Below are 22288 nucleotides of genomic sequence, written 5' to 3' on the forward strand. Positions count from 1 at the left end.
CGGTGGACCTTTTTAAATCTAATTTAGAACTATGGGGGCCACTTTTAATACAGGTTTTTAACGCATGTTGCTCACAAGATCTTTTACCAACCTGGTACAAATCTGTAATTGTGCCAATTATTTAAAAAGGCGACAGGACGAATCCAGCGTGTTACCGGCCCATCTCGCTGCTGGATTCTACAATTAAGGTTATCAGGCGAGTGCGATTGGATAGAATGCAGGCTTGAGCGGAGGAACATGCCATTATAAGTGATCTTCAATATGGCTTCCATAAGGGCCTGGGCAGGGTCAAACAGGGCCTAAACTTACATATAGTGCTAGATAAATATACTAGGGCAAAAGGGGGAAGATTATTCATGACCTTTGTTGATTTAACGGTGGCGTTCGACTGTGTTATTCATGATAAGCTGTGGCAGATTTTAGAGAGTATGGGTATGGATGTTTTAATAATTACTTTTCTGAGGCTGCTTTACTCAGGGGCTAGGGCTCGGTACGGCATGGGCGGCGAATGCACCTGGCACTTTAGTGTGCTGAGAAGAGTGAGGCAAGGCTGTGTCCTCGCTCCATTCCTCTTTACATTATATATAAATAATCTAGAAACTACTCTACTTAAGGAGTGTAGGGATTTGCCGATGGCTGTTAAGAGCCCTATCCCTGCACTCCTATACGCAGATGACGCGGTTTTAATGGCCCGCATGCCGCTTGGTCTCCAAAGTGTTGTTAACTCCTTCTCTAACTTTATGTCTAATCTGGGGTTTAGGATTAATTGTGCTAAAACTCTCACAATGAACGGCGGGGCGGGTTCCAATAAGAAGATTAATACCCTTTTTATCGACTCAAGGCCCATCGAGTGCACCAGAACATTCTCCTATTTAGGATCTTATTTGATAGGTCAGGATTTTGGACGCAGGCAGTTAAAACTAGATGGCTGTTGTTTACCAAGTCACTGATGGCACTTACTAACTTTAGTCGCAAATTAGGTAGACGTCTTCCTGTGGAACTGCTACACATTTATTAGGCTAAGTGTGTGGCAATAGCCACCTATGGAGCTGGAATCTGGGGCTATGCTAAGGTAAATGCTCTGCAGATTGCAGAAAATATGTTTCTTAAGTTTCTCCTGGCATTCACAACTGGGCATGCCATATTTGGAAGACATGGTTAAGATTGAGCCTGTTCTCATATGGCACAGAATTTGGACCACAGATAAAACTGCTTTCAATCGTCATATTTTAACTGATGCTTTAGGGATGGATGGGGCCAAACACATTAGATGGCTAGAATATGTCAAAATGTTTTTAATTAAACACGGTCACAGAGAATACTTTGCTGAGCCATATACTATGTGTAATGTGTCTAGGAATTTTTTTAAAGCTAGCTGTATACGTTACATGGGTGAAACCAGAGCTTTAAATGAAATGAAAAAACCAAGTGTCCAAGCACATCAACTTACACTGTTGACCCCCAGCACACAGCCATATATCTCTTTATTTATTACCGATTATGATCGTTTCCTGCTGACACGCTTCAGATTGAACAATCTTTATAGATCCCTAATTTTTCCATAACTAAATGACTGCTCTAAAGATTTATGTAAATGCCCTGTGATGATGTCTCCACCCAGTCCACTATTCACATATTATTTTTCTGTCAATACTATGTTAGACCCAGAAGGAGATGAATTATCCCTGTATTGCAGAAATTTGGACTGTGACAATGTCGCCCGCATTATTGGCTTTGCAATGTCTGGATGAAGTATATGTCGTTGCTGCTGTTACAGCCTTTAAAAAAAATGTTTTTAATTATCGTAAATCCATGATTATGTGATCTGATTTTATTTAAGTACTCAACATCTGTATGATGTAGCTATGACATGATTTTGCACTACGATGGAGTTTTTATATTTTGTCAATTGTACTGTGCTTTTATGGTTATTTTCATGATAACCAAATAAAGATCTTTGACTTGACTAACATCCAGCACAGATCTAGACACAATAAATTCTGTTCAAAAACTATGAGTGGCTACAGAAAGCTTTTGATATCCTAATACCACCAAGAACGACACAACAGAAGAAAAAAAAAACAGGCACCTTGGAGAAATGCAGAGATAAAACAACAAATTAGAAAACTACAACTTACCTGGCTCAAAACAAACACCAATCAAGACAAACTTCACTTACAGAAACTTAACAGATTATGTAAGACAGCAATCAAAAAAGCTTAAAAAGGATACTATTCAGACAGAATTCAAAATATTAAATGTGCAAATAAATAATAATATAACATTTTCACCGAATTTCATAAACCAAATTCTCTAGAAGGAGCTCATCTCCTATTTAAGACAAAGAAAACCCACCAGCACCAACCCTTTTCTAAAACTACTATCTAAGAGTACAATAACCCAGCCTCTCCATTCCTTTCAACAAATTTCACACAGTTAATTTATGGACCTGGTCAAAGCAAGCCAGCCTGGCGGCAGCCCTTCAGACCTTAGTCCACCACAAACCTTCAAGAAAAGTCTTCTAGCTACCTCTGCTGCCACACCAGTAAGAATCAACTTCAACAATTCCTTAACTATGGGAATATTTCCAAAAGATAAAAGAAAAGTCACACATACGACTATTACTAAAGAAAATAAACCTGGACCCGCTTAACCCCGACAACTACAGACCAATTACAATGGACCCTTCCTGGCAAACTGATAAAAATAGCAGCATTTGCCCAGATGTCACAATTCATTGAATATAATTCCATACTTCAGACTTCCAAAAAGGATTCCATTCATGGAGAAGCACAGAATCTGCTGTCATTGCCATTTGGGATGGCCTTAACTACTTGCGTGCTCATGACGAGTCCAGCTCGTCATAACAGTCTCGGCCCGCCCACGCGCAATTGATTCCCCGCCTGTGCGGGAGAATCAATCAGTGGGCGGGGTCGTGACGAGCTCAGCTTGTCATGACCACAGCTCCACTGTGCCTCATGATGAGCTGGGCTCATCAAAAGCACCGCGGCGCGGCGCCACGCACACCCCCACGGCGAAGGGGTTAAAACACAGTTGACTGGAACAGGGTTGCAGCACTACTTCTCTTGGACATCTCAGCTGCCTTTGACACATTGACCATGACACTCTCCTACAAAGACTCTACATAGCCGGCATAGAGGGGACTGCTCCCGACTGGATCACATCCTACCTTCAAAGCAGAACTAATGTCACCCAACCTCCCTTTTCTCATCCAAACCATACTTTATAAAAGTAGGGGTGCCTCAAGGCTCTATCATCTCACCCATGCTTTTCAACATTTACATGAAGTCAATACAGGAACTGATCAATCAATTTCACCTCACTTGCTATAACTATGCAGATGACACACAAATACTCCTTAAACTAGAAAGCCCCAAAGATATTTGAAACTCACACATTTTCAGTTGCCTCAGAGCCGTTGATCAATGGATGACATGGAACCATCTCAAATTGAATGCTTCAAAAACGGAAATACTCACATGTTACGATTGGAAAAGTTATGACCCCCTTGCCACCTGACCTGATGATCTGGGAACACTACCTAAAGTATCAAAGGAAGTAAGAAACCACAAAGTTACCATGGAATTCAAGCCATCAATGAATGCCCAAGTGGAGAAACTAGCAAGATCAAGCTTTGTTACTATAAAAACTCTGTGACACATTTTCCCCCACCTGGGATTTCCACACAAGGTCCAGGCTACTATCTCTCTTGTTCGGTCTAAACACAAATGCACCAATAGCCTCTACCACGAATCAGCTTTAACAACTATGAAAAGACTACAAGGGATTCAAAACCCTGCTGCCAGACTACTCTCACATATAAAGCCTGAAGTCCACATCTTCCCTGCCTTAAAAGCCCTACATTGGTTACCAGAAGATCCACATTCAAGCTGCTTTGAATCACCCACAAAGTGATACGTGGAACAGTACCACTGACTCATCTCGAACCTCATTCTACTATTCGCTCCAATGCACTAACCGATTTATCACCCTATACCTCTGTCAATATAAACTTCACCTCCACTCTCTGACTCATCTCAAACCTCCTTCTACTACTCTTTCCAATTCACTACCCTATTTCTCACCCTATACCTCTCTCAATATATCCTCTACCTTCACTCTCTCACTCATCCCAACCCCCATTCTACTATGATCCCCAAAACAACCCTTTCTAGACTCTTCCCTCCTTTACCCCTCCTTGTATCATCTCATAACTCTTACTATTCAGATCTCACAAACAAGCCTTTCTAAACCCTTGCCACTGACTCTTCCCCCCACCTCCCCTTTACTCATCCCAAACCTCCTTTTACTGCTATGAGCTCCAAAAAAACCATTCTCAACCATTCCCTCTTCTATCTCCCCACTTCAATCCAAATAACTGACTAACAAGTCCACAGCTCAAATTTTCATATTTCCATACTCCAATTCCCAACTAATCCTGTTTTGGTTCTAGAGCAGCATGCCACCCGCTGAAAAGTACTTCAACACCTCATCAGGGGTATCAAGCACTATATAGATGCAAACCTTTCCCTCTTCTATCCCTCCACTATCCTTTTTCAATACAAATAAACTCACATGTCCACCGCTCAAATTAATTTCATATTCCTCTAGACTAATTCCCCACTATTCCTATTTAGGTTACGGAGTAGTATGCTACCCGCCAAAAAGTGCTTCAACACCACATCAGGGGGAACAAGCGCTATATAAATGCAAACCCGTCCCTCTTCTATCCCTCCACTATCCTTTTCAATTCAAATAACATACTAACATGTCCACTGCTAAAATTAATCACATATTTCTCTATACTAATTCACCACTAATCCTTTTTGGGTTCCGGAGTAGCATGCTACTCCCCAAAAAAGCACTTCAATGCCTTGTCAGGGGTAGTAAGAGCTATATAAAACTTTATGTGTGTCTCTTAGAGGTGTGTGAAGGCCTGCACTTTCGAAAGCTGAGGTGAGGAGAAGACTGACAGTCCTGCAGTGTCTTGGAGGAGTACACTTTTTAGTTCTTTTTGGAAATCCAACCCTCGGCCAAAATTAATAAGGAGTTGGTGCCATGTCAGTACCAGATGGAAAATGAAATGCTGGAAAAAGGGGTTTTGTCAAAGACCATAAATGTATTATCCTTTGAAAGTGACATTTCTACAAAACATACGATTAGAGAAGCATCCATGCCATGTTATCGATAGAATTGTTGGTGTGTATGAAGAACGCTTTTAACATTGAATGTCGTTTGGTTACTGAAAGGGTCTGTCAGGGTAATTTTCAACCACTAAGAGGTTCTTAACATGATACTAATTTTTAATGGTAAGTGTGTTGTTGATGACCCATGTGCCATGAGGTAGAACAGTTTCAATTCAGATGGCATTTGCAGGATGCCAATTTTTCTTATTCAAATCTCCCTGTGGCAGTTCTCTAAGTTGGTTATAATGCGGAGGGGCAGCACCTATTTTAAATAATTGCTGAGACTTAGTAGATTCCTCTTATTTTATGGCACCTTCTAGCTTCACTTAGAAGTTAATACCTTCATGCTCAGAGACCTTGAAGACATATTTTGACATAAAGGAAACCCTCCTGTTGTGTGAGAGTCCAACAGACACCATGCACAGCCCTTGAAAGCTCTGCACAAAATTGCTTCTGTTGGCACATGGCTGGTTCTAAAGGTGCACTGCTGCGCTTTCAGCTTTTCAATCTACTAAGTTATTTAGCTTAATGTTTCATTCAGATTGTCCTTTTAAAAAGACTCATCAATGGTATCAGCACAGAGCGAGAGGTCCCAGCCAACACAGCTAAAAGTACAAGCAAAGTGGACAGATGCATGCATGCCCAATACTAGCAAAGTGAACAGATGCATGCATGCACAGTACAAGCAAAGTGGACAGATGCATGCATGTCCAGCACTAGAAAAGTTGACAGATGCATGCATGTCCAGCACTAGCAGAGTGGACAGATGCATGCATGTCCAGCATTAGCAAAGTGGACAGATGCATGCATGTCCAGTACTAGCAAAGTGGAAAGAAGCATGCATGTCCAGCACTAGCAAAGTTGACAGATGCATGCATGCCCAGTACAAGCAAAGGGGACAGGTGGATGCATGCCCAGTACTAGCAAAGTTGACAGATGCATGCATGTCCAGTACCAGCAAAGTGGACAGATGGATGCATGCCCAGTACTAGCAAAGTTGACAGATGCATGCATGTCCAGTACTAGTAAAGTGGACAGATGCTAGTAATGTCCAGTACTAGTAAAGTGGACAGATGCATGCATGTCCAGTACTTGCAAAGTGGACAGATGCATGCATGGCCAGTACTAGCAGAGTGGACAGATGGATGCATGTCCAGTACTAGCAAAGTGGACAGATGGATGCATGTCCAGTGCTAGCAAAGCAGACATATGCATGCATGTCCAGTACTAGCAAAGTGGACAGATGCACGCATGTCCAGTACTAGTAAAGTGGACAGATGCATGCACGTCCAGTACTTGCAAAGTGGACAGATGCATGCATGTCCAGTACTAGTAAAGTGGGCAGATGCTAGTAATGTCCAGTACTAGTAAAGTGGACAGATGGATGCATGTCCAGTACTAGCAAAGTGGACAGATGCATGCAAGCCCAGTACTAGCAAAGTGGACAGATGGATGCATGTCCAGTTTACCTCTAACGAAATCTCCAATAGTGCACCGCAAAGTGAAGGAAGTAGAGGTTCTCAAATGGACTGATGCAGAAGGGACAGCAATAATAGCCGCTCAAAAAAGAGAGAGGTGGCTACAGGTCGTCACGTGCATATCAGAATTGGAGAAATTACAATTGAAATTAGAAGACAAAGTCAACACCAGGCCACCCTAGGGAAAAAACAAATACTGAAAGAAACGATGTTACCTGGAGCTCAGACTAGTGTGTGAATGACTGATTATATAAAGATTCTGGGTTGGTAATGGGTAGGAGAGGAGTGTCATTGTAGGGACTATGATGAAAGGAGTCTTAATATGAGACATGCAGATTAGGTGCACCCCCCTCTGACATATGGAGTCATTAATGAATCATCGATCTGAGATACAGCAGAATGACACATTGAAAGATACATATAAATGGATGGACATTTATTTTGAAGCCTAAACAGGTGTAATGTGCACAAGTTCCTGATAATTTATTACTAATATGTTAAGAAACTGTATTTGTGGGAATGTGAGGTATGCAAAGCATGCTGTAATATAAGATGAATACATATCTATGAATGAATAAAAACACTAAAAACAGTTTTGCACCAAATCCCCCGCTAGTAGGGATCATGTCCACGCTGAATGATCCCTACCATCCGGGGACCCTTGTGTTGTGACTGCGCAGCTCCAAAATAACAGTGTTGTGGGTCATTATGGAAAATGTGGTTAGGATGACAGTGTATACTGCCCATTCCTCCTGAGAGGAAATGGCCAGCCAAGAAATAGACTCACAATGAGACTGGCCACACCAGATGGAAGAATGGGTCCTTACTGCCCTCTACTTGGGTTCAGCACGGTCCAAGAGATGCCATCCACCTGGCGTTGCAAACCTGGTGCCTTGCTGGCTGCATGACAGTTCAGCGGAGACCAAAAACACAGGGACTGTGGGACTGATTCAGTCTGTTTTGCCCCATATCACCACAACCATCTGAAAGCTTCCAACAGTCACATAGAATACCCATATCCCTCATTCTGTAAAACAAACATATTATTCTTAATTTTATGCAACAGTCCTAATACAAAAACACTGGTGTTCATACAACACTTTCTTGAAACGCCCATTGTGGACCTATAAAGGGATATTTCGGGGAAATAACAAAATCTACAAAGCCACTCTCGTGGGCAGTGCCATATGCTGCGGGTCACTGAATTATCCTGCTCCATAACATACATTGCAAGAGCAACATATTCCTGAATAGTAACGGAAGGAGAATCCTTGCTCAATGTGTTCAGAATAAAAACAAGCATTTGCAATGCAATAGGTCGCGCATTTACACAAGTTTGAGCTATTGGCATCGTAAATAACAATGCCTTTAATTTTTGTTTTTTAAGACATAAATAAAAGGCATTGTCATTTACAATGCCAATAGCTTAAACTTGTGTAAACGCGAGACCTATTGCATTGCAAATGCTTGTCTTAATAAGTGGTAGAGTGCGACAAGTATACCTATCCATTTCTTGCTTGTTCATAAGTCATATGGGGTGGCAGCACCATCGGAATCATATAGATTGTAAGTGACATAAATAAGGAGATGATGGCTGAAATACAAGATAGAGAGAAGATTGCGGAGGAGCTATTCCAAAACTTAAGTAGTGGAATCTTGGTTCCAAACAGACCCATTAGAAATGAGGGTCTTAAGGAGAAATTCAAGAAACTAGAATGACTGAAGATGAGTGAGCAGTTCAAGTGGTGGGATGCAGCTACTCTCAAACAATACATGAAACTTAATAGGATACCGAGGGGGCTACGTGCCGACATTTTTCCCACCTACGACGATCTGGAAGAGGATTTTCTAATAAGGTGGGAAAAGGAGTTGGCCAATAATTCCATGAATCTCATGGATATACTAATTATTAACGCAGACTAAAGATGGATAAAGTACAGAAAGAAATTAAAGAATGATGAAATTCTTCACAGATTTTAGCACACCATCAGGATGAGATTAAGATAGGTAAGACTTGTAAACTCAAACGAGATGACAACGACTAGCTAGGTGGAAGAGTATTTACTTTCACCAGGAAGTTTGACGATCTAGTGAGCAATAAGAAATCAGGCAAAATAGAGCCACAGTCTGATTAGCTTAGTAGTGCCTCCTCTAGTGTCCCTTCGAGTGATGGTGAAAGTAACCAAGAACCAGGTGACAGAACATCAGAATAAGGAAAGATCAGTTTTTTTTAGAGGAAATAAGACGGATAAGGATGGGCAATGGGGCACAACCTTTACAACGCAGTCATTACATCGCACTACATTTACAATGCAGTCATTACATCGCAATATCCTTTACAATCCATGTCACTACAACGCATGACACTACAACGCATGTCACTACAACGTAGGCATTACATCGCATGTCATTACATGCACACCATTACAACGCATAGTACCCCTACACTATCCAACACTTACCCTACTGTTGAACCCCCTGGAGTTAGAATAGTAATTTTTACCCCTACACTATCCAACACTTACACTACTGTTGAACCCCCTGGAGATAGAATAGTAATTTTTACCCCTACACTATCCAACACTTACCCTACTGTTGCACCCCCTGGAGTTAGAATAGTAATTTTTACCCCTACACTATCCAACACTCACCTTAAATGCAATGTAATGGTATGCATTGTAAAGGTATAATGCAATGTAATGGAATGTGTTGTAAATGTAGTTTTAAAAAACTAGTTACAGTGGTATGCGATGTAAATGTATGCATTGTAAAGGATGTTGCGATGTAAAAACTGCGTTGTAAAGACATGGTTGTAAATGTATGCATTGTAACGTCATACATTCATAGGCAATAGGAGTTCCAGCCCATGTACAGGTCGAGGACAAAGACCAGAAGAGGGAAAAAACTCAAGGGAGTAATCAGGAGACAGGGCAGGAATGGGGACGAGGTCATGGAGCAGGAAGAAACAGCAATCGGCACAGATGCAGGGATTGATGTAAGAATGGATGGGAGAATTGTTTACCTGAGTGACAAAATACTTGATGATGACATGAATAAAGTGCTTAAGAAAGGTTTAAGCTTCTGTCCATCTACGATATTAGATGTTGATTTAATTTAGATTGATGTATACAAGTTTTTTGGCAAACTCAAGCTCAAGAAACATTTCCTCTCACAGGACAAGGCAGGAACTGATGTTGGGGCGACTAAATTAGGAGGGGATTACTCTATACAGGACTCCATCAATGCAACTATGTTACTTTCATAAACAGCTGATAATGATGAAGAAACTAGTGTTAAGGAACTGTTGGCACACTGGAGTATAGATACAGAACACACTATTGATAGTGGATTGAAACCTAGATCAAAATGGACCCCTAACGTACCTGCAGATAATTGTTTTGATCTGTTGTTTAAGAAAGTCTGCAGGGATTTGGACAATGTCCACCTACGAAGAATGAAAAATAGATGGACAGCAACCAATAATCTCACCCCTGGGGAGAGAAGGGTACTCAGTGAGTTACGTGAGGATGTAGATTTGATTATCAGGTAAGCAGATAAGGGGGGCTGTGTGATTGTCATGAAGAAAATCGACTACAATAGGGAGATTTACTTACAACTTGACAATAGAGACTGCTACAACCCCCTGGATACTAAACCCATACCTCATATTGCAAACAAGATTAATCAGAATATTAAGATTTGGTATGATCAAGGACTTATCTCATTTGAGGAATACATGTTTTTGAAAGTCGAAAACCCAAGCTATCCCTGTCTATATACCCTCCCAAAAATACATGAAAAAGCCACCTGTCCACCAGGTAGACCGATCGTCTCGGGCATTGGTGGCCCAACTGAACGATTTTCTCAATTAGTTGATTTGTTTTACAACCCTTAGTGGTAAACTGGCCATTTCATATCAAAGACACCAAGCATGTTCTCAACCTGATGAGTGATGTTGTCTGGGAAGAGGGTATGTTTAATGGTTACACTGGAAGTAATTTCGTTATACGTTAACATAAAGACTGGGTTTGGAATGATGCACAGTGGTCACAGTATATACACTACTGGGGCAGGTTCATAGACAATATACTTATGTTGTGGACAGGCTCTGAGGTTCAGCTTCAGGATTTTTTTACAATATTTGAATGAAAATCCATATATGTCCGTCACAATGAATTTTTACTGTGGCAGGATTCAATTTTTGGATATTGAATTATATACACTAGTCCAAAATTATGAGTAGGATGTTCAGAAAAGAGACCTCTTGTAATGCATTATTTGATGCAAGTAGTGCACACCCAAGGCACCAACTACAAGCAATTTCCTATGGGAAGATGGTTAGAGCCAGAAGAAATTGTAGTACAGAGGACAAATTCACCAAAACCCTGACAGACATTAAACAGAGATTATCCATTAGAGGATATGACGGAGATATAATTAAGAAAGCCAGTAGGAGGGCCTCCAAACTGAAGAGAACAAAGACCTTAGTACACAGGAAGCCAGAGGTAAACACCAACAGGGAAATTATTAAACCGATACTTCCCTATGGCAGCAATACTGGCGAACTAAGCAGGATACTAAATAGACATTGGCACCTATTGAAGGAGGACAGTGTTCTAGCACAGTACATAAATAATAAGGCAAATACAACATTTCGAAGAGGACAGACCCTAAAGGGACTAATTAGTCCAAGTTACCCGGGCACCACCAACATGCAACACAACTGGTTAATGCCACATAACAAGGGTTCTTACAAATGTGGGCATTGTTCAATATGTGGATTGGCAAAGGAGACAACGAGATTCAGTTATAACAACAGTCTTTTGTTCCATAGTACTAGCAATATTACATGCAGCGCATGTCAGGCGCTGATCCAGAGCGCCTACCGCACGTTCCGCCATGAAAGAACTACGAGGCCCAGAATCCTCGGCGGGGCGGGAACCAGTGAAATACGCGACTCAGGAGCCAATCGAGGCGCGTAATACTGAATCGAGAAGCACGCTGGTTATTGCTGACCGTTACCGAGCCAAGAAGACGCAAGAGCTCGCGTCTGCGGCTTCGGAGGAAGAGCGGGATTTTGTTTGTGCTGCAAAGACCGCCAAAAGCCAGTGCAGGAGTGTTCGGTTCCGACTCTCGGAACTTCCCCGCGGGACGCTGCGGTAAGCGTCACCGCGTTCTCAGACCACCGGACTCACACAGGATTCGGAGAGAACTGCCAAGTACCCCGAGCTGTGAGGACTACGCGGAGGATACCAGTGGACTCCACAGGGAGAGAGAGCGACTACTCGACTTCCGGCAAGTAGCGCGTTGTCCGAGGGAGAGGGCAAAGACTCCGTATCCGTACCGTTGAGGGTGATGATACCACGAGCTGTATGAAATGTAATACGAGACTTGGTTTAAGTAAGCTCACAGAAAGCGGAAGGGAGGAGAACAATTGTAGGGGAACAATTCATTGATCTCCTTCTTGTTCAGGTCGGATAATTCCTGGACAACGGTGCAAGACATTTGTATTATAGTATCATACCTAAGGGAAAGGGATCTTCCAGGTTCACTGAGGGAGGTGGGTTTTGTGCTTCGGAAAGGGCAACGGGAGCAGAAGGAAGTCAATAGAGAGTGTGGAATTGGAGGTGGCATGTCATCTCAGAGTGTGTTTTTGGCTGTGTTTTGGAACAGTAAGTTTGAGGTGACACAGTACACTAGCGAGACCTAATGAGAGTAGGCTGTTGTTGTGATTAATCTTCCTTTATTTTTCTCTCTCTTACTTTCTCTCTTACTATTCTCTCAGGGCTTCATCTTCCTTGTCCCTCGCCTGATTGTTCTGGCACTCTGTGTTACAATAACCAGAGCCGGAAACGTCGGGGGGTGGAACCCTTGTGCCTCACTCGAAGCCCCAGGAACAACGGCGGTCGTGACAGAATTACGCGCCCACGAAATAAATCCTGGGGTTCCGAGTGACGCACAAACATGGCCTCATTGGACGACGTATTGCAGGCTCTCCTGGTGGTACAACAAGAATTGGCCGCATCAAAAGCGGAAACGGCGGCGCTACGAGACAGGGTGGATAGACAGGGTAGGAATCCTTTTGATGCCTCGCCGTCTTCATCACCTATACAGGTGAATGTGTCACCTCCCATACCTTTAGCTAGCCCTGAGAGGTTTTCGGGTGATCCCCACAAAATACAGACCTTTCTGACTCAAATAGCCCTGCACTTTTCCTGCAAACCAGCTTCCTTTCCTTCTAACCATTCGAGGGTGGCCTTTGCGATCTCATATATGACGGGGGACGCGGCCAATTGGGCAGTACCCTTGGTCAAATATGACGATCCCTTACTGTCAGACTGGAATGCCTTTCGAACAGAGTTCGAGCGGGTGGTCGATCGAAGGGCCACCACCTTCTCGGCGGACCGAGAACTGTTGGTACTACAACAGGGGAAGCAGGACCTGGTGGCGTATTTGACTCACTTCAACCGTCTAGTGGCTGAAACAGCCTGGCCCGAGGAGAAAAGAATGTCCCTCTATTATCAGGGGTTAAACGACGACATGAAAGACGTATTGGCCCAAATTGATCCGCAGCCCTCCACTTGTACTGATTTGATGAATCTTACGTTGAGACTAGACCATAGGTTATCCGAACAGAAGGGAGAGCGGGTGTATGCACACGTTGATAAAACCGAGAGAGGGCCAAAACACCCAGTGGCCTCGTTGGAAGGTCAGGCCGAGCCCATGGAGGTGGGAGCGATTAGGGCCCCCTTATCCAGGGCCGAAAGAGAAAGCCGCAGGAGTGCGGGGTTATGCATGTACTGCGGAAAGAAAGGGCACTACGTGAGGGATTGCCCAGTTAAACCCAAAAAAGGAGGGTATGCAGGGGTGAGGAAAGTGGCTGTAACCACATTACAGACCTCCCTTCCAGAACTTAAGAGTGGGGAAGAAGGAGACCAGACCCGGACGCTACAGCTGCCGTCCTTGGCGATTATAGATTCGATAGCATCGGAATCCCACGTTATTTTAATCATGCATGTGCAAGTGGGAACAGCAGAACATGAGGTCAGAGTGATGATTGATTCAGGGGCCACCGGAAATTTCGTGAACAATGGGTTGGTGCAGCGGCTGGGGTTAAGGCGTTTATCGAGACCTATTCCAGAAAAGGTATGGGCCGTGGACGGAAAACCCCTGATATCAGGACCAATCACGGAGGTCACGGAGCCCTTAACGCTGTCCAAAACTGGACCCCTGGGGGATCACGTGGAAGAAATAGCCTTCAACATCATAGAGGCCCCGCAGTATGAGTTGATCTTGGGCATGCCGTGGTTGACAACCCATAATCCCACGATCGATTGGAAAAGAAAAACGGTAGAATTCGCCACCGAGTATTGCCAAAGGGAATGCGCTAACACTAACCGAACCCATCTTCTGGCGCTCAGCCAAGGGTATCATGTCCTCACGGCGGCAGAGAAAGAAACGGTCCTCCCCGCAGTCTATGACAAATATTCAGATGTGTTCAGCGAGAGTAAGGCGGAAATCTTGCCCCCTCACCGGGAATATGATTGTCAGATAGACTTGATTCCGGGGGCAAGTGTGCCATCGTGTCGAGTGTATGCCTTGTCTGAACCAGAGACGGAACATCTGAGACAATATTTGGAACACTATGCAGACATAGGGTTCATCAGGCCTTCCCGTTCTCCGGCCGCTTCGCCCCTGTTCTTTATCAAGAAAGCTAATGGCAACTTGAGAACGTGCATTGATTATCGCGTTTTGAATAAAAATACTGTGCGAAACCGATACCCTCTTCCACTCATTCCTGTCTTACTGGACCAGGTGAAGGAGGCCGCCATTTACACCCGATTGGATTTGAGAGGGGCTTACCACCTGGTACGGATAAGAGAGGGAGATGAGTGGAAGACGGCGTTTAAAACGCGGTATGACCTTTTCGAATACAGGGTAATGCCGTTTGGGCTGTGTAACGCCCCGGCGGCGTTCCAATACTTTCTAGATGATGTGCTCAAGGAGTATATATATAAAACAACTGTAGTATACATTGATGATATCCTAATCTACTCCAAGGATTCTAGCCTCCACCACACACATGTGTCACAAATCCTCCAGAAGTTGAGAGAGAATAATCTGTTTTGCAAGTTGTGCAAATGTGAATTTGATGTAGAGAGGGTGGAGTTCTTGGGGGTGGTCTTGAGCCCTGCAGGGTTAAGTATGGCGGAAAGGAAAGTGGTAGCAGTTCAGGAGTGGCCCATCCCAAAAACAGTGAGAGACGTCCAATGTTTTCTTGGGTTCTCTAATTATTACAGGAGATTTATATCTCACTTCTCACAACTTGTCTCTCCTCTCACTCGTTTACTACGAAAAGGACACCCCTTCACATGGACTCAAGAAGCGAAACAGGCGTTCAGTGAGTTAAAGCAAGCTTTCACTACAGCCCCGATCCTTCAGCATCCCCGCTCCGACGCTCCGTTCATTGTGGAAGCAGATGCGTCCGACATTGCGGTGGGAGCGGTACTCTCGCAGCGAGAGGCACAGTCAGGACAACTGCATCCCATAGCATTCCTTTCTAGGAAATTGACCCCGGCTGAAGCAAACTACACAATTGCGGGAAAGGAGTTGCTCGCAGTTCGGAAGGCGTTTCAGGAATGGAGACATTATCTGTGGGGAGCCCGACATCCGATAACGGTGTACACCGACCACAGAAATTTACAATACCTCAAGACGGCCCGACACCTTACGCAAAGACAAATGCGTTGGATGCTGTTTTTTGCAGGATATGACTTTGTCATCACTTTTCGTCCAGGGTCGGAAAACAAGAAAGCTGATTCACTATCCCGGCAAGGCGGAGAGCCCGTGTCTCTCAGAGAAGTCCATGAGTCAATCATCGCCCCGGAGAAGGTACTCTGCGTGGTCAGGGCGGACACGTTTCTACAATCAGTGCGAGCACACCATACCATAGAACAATGGCTCCGTTGGGAAGAACAGGGAGTAGACCGGCATCTGAAAGGTGGATTGCCGTTTGTTCGCGACCGTCTGTTTGTGCCATCGGTGGCGCTCCAGCGTCAGGCCTTCGAGTGGTGTCATGTGTCGCTGTTGGGGGGCCATCCAGGGTGCGCTAAGACTCTACAGCTTCTCAAGCGTCATTTTTGGTGGGACCACATGAAAGAGGACGTCCGAAACCGGATACAACAATGTGACGTGTGCACACAAGCCAAGGGAGACCGTTCGAAAGCTAAAGGCAAGTTGGTACCCATGCCTACTCCCGCTGGACCCTGGCACAACATCAGCATGGATTTCGTGGTGGGGCTGCCGATGGACCAGGGTTGTAATGCAATCATGGTTGTGGTAGATAGCCTCACGAAAATGGGTCATTTCGTGCCGTGCAAGAACCTTCCTTCGGCCAGTCAAACGGCTCATCTGCTGTTATCCCATGTGATACACCTACATGGACTCCCGAGAGTGATTGTTTCAGACAGGGGCCCCCAGTTCATAGCACGGTTTTGGAAGGCGTGGTGTAAGGCCCTGCAAATAGAGGTGGCTACCTCCACCAGCTTCCACCCACAGACGGATGGCCAGACCGAGCGTCTCAACCAAACGCTCAAGACCTATCTCCGTTGCTACTCCAAGGAAGCCAGCACATCGTGGGTGTCGCTGCTGTGGATGGCGGAACTCTCCTATAACAACGCGTGGCATTGTTCTATCAAGGAAACGCCCTTTCGGGCGAATTATGGTTATCACGCCAAGGTTCTGCCAATGGCATTCCCCGAGGACATCTGGGAGCAGCCCGCGCTGGCTACTCATTTACGGAAGCTGGGTACTCTCCATGAACGCCTCAAGTCAACTCTGGAACACGCCAAAGGCGTCTACAAGGCATGGGCAGACCGCCACAGACGGGACGGGCCTGCGTATCAACCCGGAGACCGCGTATGGCTTTCTACGAAATACCTTCGGTTCAAACTGCGCAGTGTCTTCCATCCACGCTTCATAGGTCCGTATCCCGTGATCCGTCGTGTGGGGTCGGTGGCGTATAAATTGGCCTTGCCCGCGTCGTTACGCATCCATCCGGTGTTCCATTGTGGACTGTTGAAACCTGCTGTTGGGGCCAGGAGGAGGGCGCCCCCGCCGGTACTCCGCGACGGACTGGAGGAGTATGTGGTGAGCAGGGTGTTGGATTCCCGGTACCAGAGAGGGGCCCTGTGGTACCTTCTTGCGTGGAAGGGCTATTCGGCTGCGGAGGACTCCTGGGTGCCGGCATCGGATGTGCACGCCCCGGTGGCGGTGCGTTTGTTTCACGCCCGCTTCCCGGCCAAGCCTGGTCCTAGGAGGCGCATGGCAGGGGGGCATACTGTCAGGCGCTGATCCAGAGCGCCTACCGCACGTTCCGCCATGAAAGAACTACGAGGCCCAGAATCCTCGGCGGTACATAGGCGGGGCGGGAACCAGTGAAATACGCGACTCAGGAGCCAATCGAGGCGTGTAATACTGAATCGAGAAGCACGCTGGTTATTGCTGACCGTTACCGAGCCAAGAAGACGCAAGAGCTCGCGTCTGCGGCTTCGGAGGAAGAGCGGGATTTTGTTCGTGCTGCAAAGACCGCCAAAAGACTCCAGTGCAGGAGTGTTCGGTTCCGACTCTCGGAACTTCCCCGCGGGACGCTGCGGTAAGCGTCGCCGCGTTCTCAGACCACCGGACTCACACAGGATTCGGAGAGAACTGCCAAGTACCCCGAGCTGTGAGGACTACGCGGAGGATACCAGTGGACTCCACAGGGAGAGAGAGCGACTACTCGACTTCCGGCAAGTAGCGCGTTGTCCGAGGGAGAGGGCAAAGACTCCGTATCCGTACCGTTGAGGGTGATGATACCACGAGCTGTATGAAATGTAATACGAGACTTGGTTTAAGTAAGCTCACAGAAAGCGGAAGGGAGGAGAACAATTGTAGGGGAACAATTCATTGATCTCCTTCTTGTTCAGGTCGGATAATTCCTGGACAACGGTGCAAGACATTTGTATTATAGTATCATACCTAAGGGAAAGGGATCTTCCAGGTTCACTGAGGGAGGTGGGTTTTGTGCTTCGGAAAGGGCAACGGGAGCAGAAGGAAGTCAATAGAGAGTGTGGAATTGGAGGTGGCATGTCATCTCAGAGTGTGTTTTTGGCTGTGTTTTGGAACAGTAAGTTTGAGGTGACACAGTACACTAGCGAGACCTAATGAGAGTAGGCTATTGTTGTGATTAATCTTCCTTTATTTTTCTCTCTCTTACTTTCTCTCTTACTATTCTCTCAGGGCTTCATCTTCCTTGTCCCTCGCCTGATTGTTCTGGCACTCTGTGTTACAATAACCAGAGCCGGAAACGTCGGGGGGTGGAACCCTTGTGCCTCACTCGAAGCCCCAGGAACGACGGCGGTCGTGACACCGCACAATATGTAGTCTATATTTTGATATGTCGATTTGTGGGGAGCATGATTAGGATGCTGAGGGAAAGGAAAATGGAACACTTATGAGCAGTGAAACAGGGAGACCCAAAGTATCCTTTTGCCTTCCACACGTTCACATGTGACAAACAAACACAATACAGGACCTTTGACTACCATGCACTTGAAGTGATTACCCGCAGAGAAAGGGGCGGCAATCGAGAACTGCAGCTGAGACGTCAGGAGGCAACATGGATTTTACGGCTGAAAGCGGTAGATTATGGTCTGAATATGGACTAGGAACTGCATCACTTCCTAGGGGAATAGAACCTACAGGGTAGCTGATCTAATTTTTGATAATGTTTTAAGATTGAGTCTACTGTTTATTAATGAATATATATGCAATAAGGAGATGATATTCATAATAGGGGATCAACATTATTAGGGTATGAACGCCCACTTCATATGTGATCAATATGTAATTGAATAGGAAGGGCTATTTGTTTACAACACAAAGACATGTCTTAATATGCTGAATATTACTGTGGAATGAAATAGGACTTATCTCGATGGGGCAAAGATAATGATGTAATATCATATTAGAACTGACATGTGCAATTTGTGATTGATATATAAACCAAACTGAAGGACTATGTAATGATGTATTAGATTTGGCACCAAAGGTTGAATAATTCCTGAAGGCTTGAAATTGTTTGATATTCGTGATATAGAGATCTTATAATGATCCCTACCATTGATTACTCTTACCTCTCTCAGACTTTCGACACATTTATTCCCATAATTGTAGTGCAAGGAATAATTGATTACTTTTTATTTCTTACCCCCTGTATACACTCTACTTTATGACTCTAGAGCATGGATTAACTATTTAGTAACACTGATTAAATAATATTTAAACTTTCACAATAACCTCTCTCTGCATACAACTGACATAGTGACTGACTAACTAATGAATGTTTAACTAGTATATTTAGTGGGATGAGGTGTTATAACACCAACCAGTATTGTGAGGTACTGGATACTTGGAACAAATGAACGCGTCCACACATAACCACCTATCTCTCTATATTAGACGTAGGAGGGATTTTTTCTCAATTATATTATTTTCCTCTAGCGTGTACACTCTAAGATGACCACTGCGGTCTCATTTGATTGACTGCAAATGTTTTTTTGTTATTTTAAGATGGCCACCGCAGTTCCTATTCTGGAGGACACTTGTGACGTGTGGGACAATCGTTGAGTTTGGTATCTTTTATTATATATACTCATTTTAACGCATACCCACTGGTCTTTTGGATATCATACTATATAGGGGTGTTTCCTCTCGCCTTTAATTAAGTGTGGCCACTTTAAGATGACCGCTGCGTTCTTACTGACAGACCATGTATGAATCTTGACATTCTAAGATGGCCGCCGCAGTTCCTCTTGCCTATACTATGTTATGACGTGAGGGACTCTATTTGGGACTACTTAAGACATTTAAAAATGGCACCTGTCTTCTATGCCAGAAATCGTCCTTGCGTACTCGGCGGACGACGGAGTTTTCAACGCTTCATGATCGGAAACAATAGTGAGTATTAAATAGGGTGTATGGGTTGTTACAGATGCAGTTTGCTTTCGAGTGACATGGGTGCAAGGTTATGGTGTTTTGAGCGGATATATTATAAATAATATATTACTTTCCCATGACTACCCGAGAGGCTTGCGCTCTTGTATATTATAACATACAACTCTCCTCAGATTTACCGAGTGGCATGCGTTTAATGTTATTTGTTTGCGACTACCTAAATATAAATTGGACCTTACAGACATTGCTGTATTTATGACATACAGAAAAGTATACACCTTACCCCTGGCAACCCGAGGGGCTTACGCTTTGATATTAATGTTACGACATTTAGCTCCCATTTAACTGAGTGGTATGCGGTTTTTTTGCTACTTGTCTTGTTATCACTTAAGTATAGATTGGGCTTTATCAACATAATTGTGGTTATGTCTGAATATAAAATCAGCCACTTTGATAGCTCTAGGTATTTTGACTAGAACTCTATTTTATTTTTAGATTTCTCGGATTCGGGATATGGAATGAAGGATAACAGGTAAAGAATTAGCCCTCAGACCCCGTATCTGACCATTATATTGGTTTAACAATAAGTATGATACTCACTAATAGATGTAAATCTTTACAGAACTTTCTGATTTTATGCAAATACTCTACACTTTGGAACGGAATGGTATTGATGTTAACGGATTTAGTGAGTACTAGTCCACAACTTTCCCACCTCTCACGGTTTATATAAATTAAGAGAACTGCACGTATTAAATTTCACACAAAAGATATATACTGTTGGGCTCAGAGAAGTCCAGACACACTAGACTTACAATTGTACTCTTATCAATCTAAACACCACCTATTGAAGCAATGGAACCTATCCATAATTTTAATGACACTTCGGGTGAACTATGAAGGTCGCCTGACCCTGGTGACGGTGAGTTTAGAAAACATCTGAGATTACTCCTCCTGATCTAGTATAATGTTTGTATTTTTGATGTTTTACCCTGATGAAGTCTGCTGTAATTTGACACAGCTATAGACGAAACACTGGAATAAAAGACTTCTGAATTCGCAACCTCAGCCTCAAAGGTTCTGTGTGCTTGGAGCAATTGTTGGATTATCTTGGGACTTGGTCCAAATTGAGAGGGATGGTTGGCTTCCTCTCCTCCTGAAGCACCATTTGGACAATTTTTTGAATGAAACGTTGCATGCTTTATACATTCTCTTAATAAGTGGTAGAATGCGCAAAGTATACCTAGCCATTTCTTGCTTGTTCATCAATCGTATCTAGGGCCTTTCCTAATCACACCAATAGAATTAGCCCATCCTAATACGGCAAGAATCCAGAATTTCCAAGCGTTAATACCCCAATTCCAGACAAATCAACAACTCACAGTGAGAACCCTCATGCGTCTCTTAGGTATGATGGACTCCTGCATTGCCATTGTACTTCATGTGCGACTACACATGCTTCCTTTACAGGAGTGCCTAGCTCAACAGTGGTCTCAGTCACAGGCTCACTTAGAAGATCTAGTATGGATAGACCACTACACTCCTCACTCTCTGTAGGTGGGGAACAGCAACAACCTGTTACAAGGGCAGCCTTTCCTCAATCCTGTTCCCCACATCCTTGTCACAATGGACGCATCACTAACGGGATGGGGTGCACACTTTCAGGCTCTTACAGTAAAGGGTCTCTACATCAACTACCTAGAGCTTCAAGCTGGTCATCTAGCATTGAAAGTGTACCTACCTCACCTGATCAGCAAAGTTGTCCTAGCCCGGACAGACAATATGACAGCCATGTATTATCTACAAAAACGGGGGGGGGGGGCAAGTTCTCCACAACTATCTCACCTATCTCAGACCATTTGGAGATGGGCTCTACATCACATAATTCATCTGTTAGTGGAATCTCTTCCAGGAATAGACAATGATTTTGCAGACCTCCGCAGCAGGATGCAGCAACAAGTCCACAAGTGGGAACTCTCCCCCAAGTCCCATACTTTCACCGATAGGGGTTCCCTCAAATAGATCTGTTCACAACTGCAGACAACACAAAATGCCCAAACTTCGTGTCCAGGTTCCCACATCCACTATCCAAAGGTAACACACTATGGGTGAGTTTGTCAGGGATATTTGCCTCTGCATTTTCTCCTCTCCATCTCTTTCCATTTCTGGTTTAGAAGGTCAGGCAAACATCTCTCACACTAATACTAGTGGCTTCCACATGGGCCCATAAGCCCTGGTTCACAATATTGCTGGACCTCTCCATAGTTCCCCAGAAGAAGCTCCGACCAGGCCAGACCTTCTCATTCAGAGCCATGGAGAAATCAGGCACCCATATTCCAAGGCTCTTAACCTGGCGATCTGGCTCATGAGGTCAAAGAATTTGGTTTCCTAAATCCACCACCTAAATGTATGATCATTCTTAAGGAAGCCCGTAGGCCTACCACTCGAGAATGCTACTCATCTAAATGGAATAGTTTTGTTTGTTATTGTCATTCAAAACAAATTGCTCCTTTTAATGCCAAGGTACAGAACATGGTCTGTTACCTTCTTCATTTACAACTCTCTGGGCTAGCATTCACCTCCATAAGATTACATCTCACTGCAGTA

This window comes from Triturus cristatus, chromosome 1_2 (assembly GCF_964204655.1).
Source record: "Triturus cristatus chromosome 1_2, aTriCri1.1, whole genome shotgun sequence".
NCBI lineage: Eukaryota > Metazoa > Chordata > Amphibia > Caudata > Salamandridae > Triturus > Triturus cristatus.